We start from the raw sequence: 11,017 nt of genomic DNA on the forward strand, positions 1-11,017 counted from the left end.
CTATGTCATTACAAATTAGTATATGTGTTTGGGTTAACGAGTTAACACGGGTTATTCGGTTATAATTGGGATTTAGTTTTTTTTTTTTTTTGTAAATCAAAACGAATATCTTCACATTTATAATAAAGGATCCAGTTACAATAGAGAGGCAGGTAAGCGGGCAACAAGTTGCGTCGCTGCCCCAAATTGGTCATTTGGATACCTTTTTAATACAGATTGAACAAGAATTCAATTCGTCTTATATCAGTTTCAGTCCAATTCAGTATTTAGGTTATTTAGTTTCAAACTGAATAATGAGCCAAGCCAAGCCGAGCAAAGCTTATAAGAAGTTTGGCAACATGGAGTTACAAAACGTTTGGTTCAGAAAAAACAATCTTGTTGATATCCATAGCTACTCTGGAAGATATGATGATAAATGCAGATCATAAAAGATTGTTGATCAGTTGGTTGAAGTACCTGGTGGTACAAACAATAACAAATACACTAATGTGCAATTCATTATATGGGTAAGTAGGTTTATTTTTATTGATAAAACACTTTTTTGTTTAGGTACCAACATATTAACTGTTAACATTTAATAATTTAATTTCAGATTGCTGACTTAATACAATTTGATGTTGTTTGGCTGGGTTGAGGTCCCGAGTCCGAAATTCCAAAATTGTCAGATGCATTGGAGGCTAAAAGAATTATATTTGTTAACCCGCCTGCTCTATCTATGGCGGATTGGCGGCTTTAGGAGAGGTTGTCTGCGTATTTGTTATTGTTTAATTTAACTTGAGATTGGGTTCGTTTAAGTTGAATTATTTCAATTGTTTGACTGATCAAACATTAATAATAGTTTGGCCTTGACAATAATTTGAGTTGAATTTTGTGATTTTGACTACAAAAATATGCATCTTAAATGAACGAAGGTAAGCAAATGTTTATGAACATGTATGAACAAATGAGACATGTTTACACTTCGGGTTGGATACTTTAACTTATAAAATATATTTATATAACTTCTTTTGTTATAACTTTGAATGGGTTGACAGGTTAAACTGCTTAAACGGATTAGAAAAATCATCACAAATATTGGTGCTAAACGGGGCGTGTTCACTAGTTATCTTGTTAAATATGTAATTCATTTTGTTTTCTTTTTGAGACAACTTCACAATAACTTCTTGGTAGGTCAGCTATGATTTTGCTTCATATTTCAGGTTTTTAAGTGTGAATATTATTCAAGAATTTTGATGATCGGAGTATTGTAAACGAAAACAGATTCAGGTTTGTTAACATTTGTTAAATAGATGTTTATGTTAAGATTTGTAGTTAAAATAATTTAATGGTTGTGTGAACCATTTGTTTATTAATGGATCATAACAAGTTAAATGAGAAAAAAATGTTATTTTAAAACGGACATATTTCAAATGGAAAGAGGGTGGTTAAAACTAGGTTTGCTAAATGGATATCGTTCATGAGTTGGCAGGTTGAAACCGAAAGTTATAAGTGAAGCCAACCACGACAGGAACGTGAAAATCGTGTGACGCTTATGAAAACAACAAATTTATTCGTGGATTGACACGAACATGACCCATTACATCACATGAAGGCAAAACAAGTTAATTGAGCCAACCTGCAAACGTATCCGGTTAACTCGAGCACTACCCATTTAGCTGAACATGCTCAAGGGCTAAACGCTAAATAGACCCAAACTTGTTTATACTAATTCTAAACCCACAAGTTTCATTTTAGGTTTGTGTCATGCCAGAAAATTATCTCTTAAACTTCAAAAGCCATTTGATTAAGAGAAATAGTATTTAAACAATTAAAGAGTAACACTTGACCTGAGTGACCCGTATCTTCAAGATACATATTTGTTTATTACTTGTGGAAATATAAATTAACATGTCCTATTTTTTCCAGTAACATGGTGATAAGTCTTTGGATCACTGATCATAGGAAGTAATTCAAAATGGGGAATGTAGTTTATGAAGTTTAAAGTTTTATTCATTACAGTTTGGAGACTTAATGCAAGATGGTGTAGTTTGCAGCAAGCAGGAACTATAAAGGGTACATGTCATTTTTTTGTTACTATCAGGAACTTGAAGTGATAAAAATTGTTGATTGACCTACTCAACAAAATGTACAATGAACACAAATCCTAAATGGGTAGGTTTCTCATGTTCTTAAAAATTTTGCTTTCATCTTTTTTTTTTGGTTCTTAAGGTTGAACTGAACTTATTTCCTAGATGGTTTAGTGTCTTTTTTGCTGGAGAGCTACCACAAAAAGGACTCCTGATAACGCCACTCATGCCCCAACTAACCGCCTCAATGGGTAATTCATTTCATTCGGTTCATGTGCATATTTAGAGATGAGGTATATTTATATTTATGTTTTTATTTGGATTTATAATCATGATTAATTGCGAATTGGTATTTTGAGAATGTAGACAAGGATGGTCAACCAAGTTCCATTGTAATAACTCGGAATTTTTTAATATATATTATATCCGTTACCCGACCCGTTTTATGTTAGGGAAATTTTATCAACAAAACATAGTGCGTTTATTGAGTAATTATTAACTTATTTTAATTGCTTATTATATTTATTTATTGAATATAAATTTAGTTTAAAAAATAAACACTTTTAAACCTAATCTAAAGTTTTACCTTCTTTTGTGTCCCCCTCCATAATTCAAGGACCTTTTTGCAAAATCTGTAAATATAATATATTCCCAACCCATTAACCCATTACCAAACCCATCCACCCGACCCATATAGCAAACTCGTATACCCGTTTTATACCTTGCACCCCAAATTTCGTCATAATCTTGGAAATTGATATGTACAAATCATACCTTAAGTTATTTTGATCTCACCGACAGGAGGAATTAGGAAACATAAACCTATACGATACGTTTTTCTTATATAACCTTGCCGTCTAAACCCGTTCATTAAAATATACGTAACGACCACCATAATTAAATTAATCCTGCAGACACCATCCTTATACTAGCGCCTGCTAAAGCCCTATAATCAACCTGGTAATCGCTTCTGTTTGATCTGTGTTTTTAATTGAGTTCTAGCCGGCCCCGTTTCTCAAATTAACCCGTCGTTTACAATGATTTGAGGTAATCGTTTAGTGATTTGTGTTTGTTTATAATCATAGAACATTAACCCTAACATTAACTGAATCCTCAATTAACGGATTGATCGATCATGATTTCTAGGGTTCATATAGGTTGTTGGGTTTGAGAGGATAATATTCTTTTCAGTTTATTAAACAACTAACCCTCTAGCCCAGTTGGCCAGAGGGTGTATTAAAGCTTGCAGAGGCTAGGGGCACGGGTTCGAGCCACCCCCGGCACCGGGTTTTTGTTATTTTTTTTATTATTTCTTTAAATCATTTATATTAATTTAATGAGATATTTAAACTATATATACAAAAATTATAACTATATTATTTTCTATAAAAACCGACATTTAAATTAATTACGTATTTTGAATCTTGGTAAAATTATATATATTAGTTATTAAAATTAATAAAGATTTTTAAAAAAAGGTTTGGTTTTGTTAAAAAAAATAATTAATTATTATTGTTATAAATGATAGATAAAACTTTATGTTATTAAACCAACATCGTTTAGTTGGCGTTTTCGGTATTTTCATAGGATTATATATGTATTTATAATTATAATTGTATATATATATATATATATATATATATATATGGGATGAGTATCATTACAGAGCTCATAAATTATTTAAGAACTTGAAGGAACCCTTGAAAACAAACGTTTTTTATAAACTTTTTTGTATGTTAGCGTTATTTGAGTGTAGTTTTATTATTTTTATATCTATATTTACGATTACAATTATGAAATTAGTTTTTATACACATCTATGTTTTCTTTACACATATGTAAATTTCTTAGTACAAAACTTTTACACATATGTAAACTTGTGATTAATATATGTAATAAAACTTTTTTTATATAAAATATGATAAAACGACTCTTAAATAATGTTAATATATGAAAAAATATTAAAAAAAATGTTTGGTTGTTAAGAGTTCCTAGGAGTTTTTAACTTTTTTAGAATTCTTAAATGATATCAACCATATATATATATATATATATATATATATATATATATATATATATATATTCCTCAATAAATATTTTGACAAATATAAATTTATATGAATATATTAAATGTATTTTTTTTTAGTTTAAAGTAATTATTTATTACAAATCTCTTTATATAATTTATCAGAAATTATAAATATATTTAATTACGTATTCTACTTATAATTATAATTTTATATAATTAAAATATGTTATTTTCTTTAAACCCTTGATAAATAAAAGTGATAACAAAAATTGATAATAAATTAATACAATATTTAATTTTGTATAAAAACACCCGATCATCACCAAATTTATCAGAAATTATAAATATATTTAATTACGTATTCTACTTATAATTATAATTTTATATAATTAAAATATGTTATTTTCTTTAAACCCTTGATAATAAAAGTGATAACAAAAATTGATAATAAATTAATACAATATTTAATTTTGTATAAAAACACCCGATCATCACCAAATTCTCTATCTAGTTTTAGCTCCATATTCTATTCGTATCTATTTCTTTAAATATTTGTTACTTAAGATTTCTCGTCGGTGTTTTTCACGAAGAGCTTGATCTACCTTTATCTTTCTTATCGAACCATTACCTATTGCTTATTTATTAAGGTGAGTAATCACTCCCCTTTTTACTTATTTTAAATCTTTTTGGGACGTATGCGTACTTTATCTATTTACCTATTATTTTATACTCAACTTGCAGTTGTTTGTCTTGTGTGTTTAACAATTTATACCTAACGTTTTATATAATTATATGCTTTACTTAAATTCATGTCGGAGAGGTCCAACATATTTGAAACAACTCGGACTTTTCAAATTAAATGTTTCTACTAAATATCCGACCCATTTAGATGCTCGGGGGATTTTATCGCGTGTCGAGTAAATTTATTATTTTAATGTTATTTTAAATTACTTGTGCATTATTTATTTTTAAACTCTCTTAATTTGGCAAAAACTACCCAAAATCAAACTTTAACCTATTTATGTTTCCACCTTCAATCTCCAGGGGGCTTAAATTAAATTATTATATATTTATTTATTTATTATTATTATTATTATTATCTGATCCAACTACCCGTATCCATTTAACAATCTGCAACCCTTTTATCAATCTTGCACCTCAATTATCAGCCTTAACTTGGAATTTGATTTGTGTGTTGTGATCCTCTTACCTTATTCGGCTTCATCGACTCGTTTGATTAGGAAATTAGATCACCTATGATACGTATTACTATTATCAACGATCAGACTTGACTTGTTAATCAATACACATTATATCGATAAATCTAATTCAATAAAACCCTCCTACTAAAGCCTCTGGACGTCGCTAACAAATGCCCTAAGTCTAATTTGATTATTAAGTTCCGCAAGGTATCTATTCTTCATCGTGTTGTCGCGTCTGTGTAGTCTTCAATCACCATAAATCTATAATGGTTTAAGGTAATTGATGTGTCGTTTTTAGTCGTCTGTGATCCAAGTTCCAAAAACCCTATGAATGATTTAGTAATCAACAACTGGTTTGATCGATTAAGCAATCTAGGGTTCATAGTTTTTTGGTTCGCTTCTGGTATTGTATATAGATTTTCCGTTATGTGCTTTAACCACTAACACCCTAGCTCGATTGGCTAGGGTGGTTGTGTTGTTGGTTTAGACCGCTGGGGGGGCGCAGGTTCGAAACCCCCGGCCGGCGTTCTTTGTTATTTTATTGATATTTATTCATTTAGAACCTATGTATTAATATAAATAATCAAATAAATTAATATTATAAATACTATAAAATCATAATCAGTTTATATTTTGTTAAAAGCCGACACTTTAACTTGTCACGTTTTCAAACTTTGGTTAAAACTATATATATGTATAAGTTTATATGATACCACGTAAATTAATAGTTAGGATTTAATATATAAATTTTAAAGGCAAATTTTTATACTTATATATCTTACGAAATTAAGTAATTTTAAAAGATGTGTGTTACTCATATACGAAATATTTTCATAGTAATATATTATATTAAGTATTTTAAGATACTTTATATATAATTTATCAAACTAATAATTTTACATATAATATCTTTTAATATAATTATATTAATTATAATTAAAAAGGGATATATTATTAACTTAATTGTCGAACTTTCTTAATCAATCTAGTTCATTAACATAGCGTATCCGTATTCTATTTTCCTTTATAGGCTTTATCGTCAACATGTGATTTTCGCAAATCATCACTCTTATTGTTATCTATTTCCCTTGCTCGTCTATTTGAGGTGAGTTCCACATTCCCCTATTTTACTTGTTTTCTACGTTTTGTGGACATATGCGTAAATTGTATTTCTCATATATACGTATACACAAAATTGCAACTATTGTCATATGTGTTAACAACTTATATCTTACTTGTTTGTGTGCTTATTTTCTTCACGTGAACTGCATGGAGTACCGTTATCGATCGTGTCTGATAGAGATACTCGATTCACTTCGAGATTCTGGAAGAAGTTCCATGAAGCTATGGGAACGAGATTAAACATCAGTACGGCGTATCATCCTCAAACAGATGGACAGTCTGAAAGGACGATCCAAACCCTTGAGGATATGCTACGTGCATATGTCTTAGACTTTGGAGGAAGTTGGGATGATCATCTGCATCTGGTAGAGTTCTCATATAACAACAGCTACCATTCAAGTATTGGTATGCCACCGTTTGAGATGCTTTACGTTAGACGATGTAGAACCCCGGTATGTTGGGGAGAGGTTGGTCAGAAAGAGATGGGAAGTTTAGAAGTTGTTCAAGAAACCTCTTCAAAGTTCGATCAGATCAAAGCAAGAATGAAAGAGGCTCAAGACAGACAGAAGTCGTATGCTGATAAGCGGTGATGACCGATTGAGTTTAACGTTGGTGACAATGTGATGCTCAAGGTCTTGCCTTGGAAGGGGATTATCAGTTTTAGAAAGAGAGGGAAGTTGAGTCAGAGGTACATTGGACCGTTTAAGATTATGGATCATGTGGATGAGGTGGCTAACAAGCTAGATTTACCCGAAGAATTAGAAGGAATTCACTCAACCTTCCATGTTTCTCATCTGAGAAAATGTCTGGCTGATGACACGTCGCACGTGCCATTAATGGACATCGAAGTTGATGAACAGTTGAACTACATTGAGCAACCAATCGAGATAGTTGATCGCAAGGAAAAGCAACTCCGTCACAAGGTTATACCCTTAGTGAAAGTGATATGGAAGCATCGCAAAGGATCAGACGCTACATGGGAAGCCGAGGAAGAGATGCGCAAGTTTTATCCAGATTTGTTTTAGTAATAGTTAGGTTTCGGAGACGAAACCTCTTTAAGGAGGGAACACTTGTAACATCCTGTTTTCTTGTTTCGGTTAATAAAATAAAAACATGAGTTATTATGAGTCGGGCTAGTGTTAGGTTAAATGGATATAGGTTATGGACTTGGATTAAGAAGGAAAGACCATGGGCTTAAGCCCATGATCCATAATATATATAAACCTAAATTACTAACTAATTCATTCATTTACACATATTCCATACACCACCCAAAACACATACTTAAGCTCTCTCTCTCTAGTTTCTCTCTTTTCTCTAGCCGAACCAAAAAGGAGAACCGATCTCGATCCAAGGTAATGATAGTGTGTTATAGTATGAGCTCAAACCCGTTAGATCTAGTTGCGAAGCGACGAACCGACACTTTTAAACCGTTAAAGTCACGAAATCCGGGTGGAATAGGGTATAAACCGAGCATAATGTGACCTTAGGGGTCACCCTAGCTCAGATCTGGATCGAACGGGACGAAAAACGGTGAAAATGGTGCAAAAACACGTTTTTCCGGCGAACCTGCGGTTTTCCGGCGACGACAGCGCCGGAAAGGCGGCGGGTACGGGGTTAGAATGTCAGAGAATGTTTATGAAATTCTCTGACCTAACCCTAGTTCGTTAACGGAGAGTTAACGAACTAGAGGTAATTCGTCACGCGATTCGTTAACGAAAGCTTAACGAACTAGCCCTAGTTCGTGTCCAAATTCGTTAAGGAAAGGATAACGAATTAACCCCAATTCCTTATGACCATTCGTTAGAAGGAGATAACGAACTAGAAGGTTCAATTCGTTACCGAGGGGTTATTCGCTAAGAAGTTCAATTCGTCAAAGGACCAGTTCGTTATAAGGTCCAATTTGTTACGTTACGTTGACCAGTTCGTTATAATAGTCAATTCGTTATAAAGTAACGAATGGATCATTTGTTATGAACCCAATTCGTTAAGAACCAAGTAACGAACTAGAAGTTTGATAACTGACAGAACAGTCCCTGGACTTAGAGAACGAATGATATAATTACAAAATAGCCCCTAACCTTTATTAATTTATCGAAGATACCTTAAAGGATTGAGAGCTTAACCCTAGCCAGGGGCTCTGCCCCTTGGACCCCCGCTAGGGGCTGCCGCCCCTAGAACCCTGTTGCCAGGGGCGCTGCCCCCGGACCCCCCGTTCGTTGGGGGTAATAATTAAACTAGAAACACGACATGGGTAGTGATAGTTAAATTGATACGTGTAATTGTTATACAGTTAGTCGTGCACAGCTCAAGAAAGGAATAACCATAAACGGTGAACGTAACCGAGTTCAGGTGAGTTTCTAGCCCCACTTCCTTATTATGTTTTCGGGGCTGTGTACATACTCGATGTGATAGTTAATACACTTACCTTAAGTGGTAAGTGTATGCCTTGTATGATCCATGTATGATGAATGTTTGACGGTGCGTGAACGATCTTCGGATATTGCGTGTACTGCCAATGGGTAGTTAAAGATATGATTGATATATATATATATATATATATATGAAGTATGGATGATGTGTGTATGTTATGTTGATGGTACATGAACGATCTTCGGATATTGCATGTATTGTTAAAGGATAGTTTAAAGAGATGATTGATATATATATATACGATGTATGAGTGATGTATGAACGTACAAAAGTTATAGTTATGAATAGGGAACCAACCCTAATAATGTCGGCGAATGTAGGGAACCGACCCTAATAATGTCGGCGAATGTTATAGGGCGAAATGCTCTTTAAAACGTATATGTATGAATGAAAGTATGTATGTAAGTATGAAAGAAAGAATGAAAGTACGTGTGTATGTAAGTATGTAAGTAAATATGAAGGTATGTACCTCCGGGTGCATATGTAAGTATGTGAATGTATCGTATGTCGTGTGATTAACTAGAACTCACTCAGCGTAGCTGACTTTTAGTATGCACGCAGGCTAATCGACTGAGACAACTGGTATGTGGAACACAGATGGCAGGAACTGGAAGAGACTGGCATCTGAAGATTTGTCATGTTGTTTTGATACTATTTTTTAATTATGTTTTAAAAAGACAAGTTATGAATATTTGTAATGAATGGTTGACTATGATTATTATTTCGTGAAAGTTTTAATTAACTCTGACATTTAGAAATGTGTTTATGAGTAAATCCAACGTCAAATGTGAGGCACCGGTAACGGGGCCTTACAGAGGTCCAACATAATCTCAAAGTAGTATGATCATACGTCAGTCGTTATAGCCTTGGTGCTTCTCGATATCTCAGTTATACTTGCTCATTTGGTTAATTTATTATTCTCATATGACTTGTTGCATTAATTATTTTTATATATACTATATGTACGTATAAACTAGTGTGTTGCTCACTCAACCTTGTGTTGACAAAACTACTTTATTTTCAACGCATATGCAAGTTATTGTTTGATGGGAAGTAACTGAAGTACAAGATCACTTAAGGATTAATGCTAGAAGAAAAATTAACGTGAAAATATTATTTATAAATTTTGATTTTTGATGCACTTTTATTGGTTTGGATATTTTATAAATATTTGTTTCAGTTGAAATTTATTTTATAGATATTGAAACTTATAAAATTGCATAATGGTACCTTGAGAGTTGTGGGCAATCAGTTCACACCCAAGCATTTCTGCCATAGGTTGGGGTGTGACAATATTCTCAGTCTAGTATGATCATACGTCGGTTGTGTTAGCCATCGTTCAGTTCATCTGACATCGTGCTTACCGACATCATTATTTACTTGCTCATTGGTTAAATTGCTTATCTCACTTGACACAGATTGCCTTTTATATTATTACTATTATTATATAATCATGAAAAACAGGTGATTTACTTACTCAACCTAGCGTTGAAAAAAGCTATTGTATTTTTTAACGCATATGTAGGTTTTCGTGTGATGTGATTCTCAAGCTTATTTTGAAAAAAACAAATTAGGGTTGCATGCTAGAGAAGAAGATACAGGAATTAGAATTTTGGATTTTGTTTTATTTGATTAAATTTTAACTTGTGTACTTTGGTTACTTTGATGTATATGATTATTTAAATAAACTTGATAGATATTATCACCTTTAATATTGTATGATATTGCCTTGAGAGTTGCGAGCAATCAGCTCACGTCTCGGCATTTCCGCCGTAGGTTGGGGTGTGACATCCATTGGCTTTCTACGAGACCATGCTTGAAAATGTGACTAATTTTAAAAATTAGAAGAAACGTTACTATTTTTCTTCATTCTCTTTATCTAAATTTTGTTAGAAAAAAAGAAAGTAAGAAAGAAAGAAAAGAAAATAAAGAAAACTATATTCACTCATTACAAACGGTCATGATTATTCTATGTTTTGATTTAACTCGTTTAATGTTTATTTGGTGAACAAACATTAAGGTACCCTTTTTCTCTTTCTTATGTAAAGTGATCATTTTTCAAAATGTGGTGCCTAATTCTAATAAAAGCGGGGCTTCTAATAGATCATTTTCAATCATGTTCGTTAACTTAAAATACGTAATTTTGTTTTTTTTATGATAATGTTA

This window comes from Bidens hawaiensis, unplaced genomic scaffold, assembly GCF_021521415.1.
Source record: "Bidens hawaiensis isolate Kalapana, Puna unplaced genomic scaffold, B.hawaiensis_p1.1 tig00008580_1, whole genome shotgun sequence".
Classification (NCBI taxonomy): Eukaryota; Viridiplantae; Streptophyta; class Magnoliopsida; order Asterales; family Asteraceae; genus Bidens; species Bidens hawaiensis.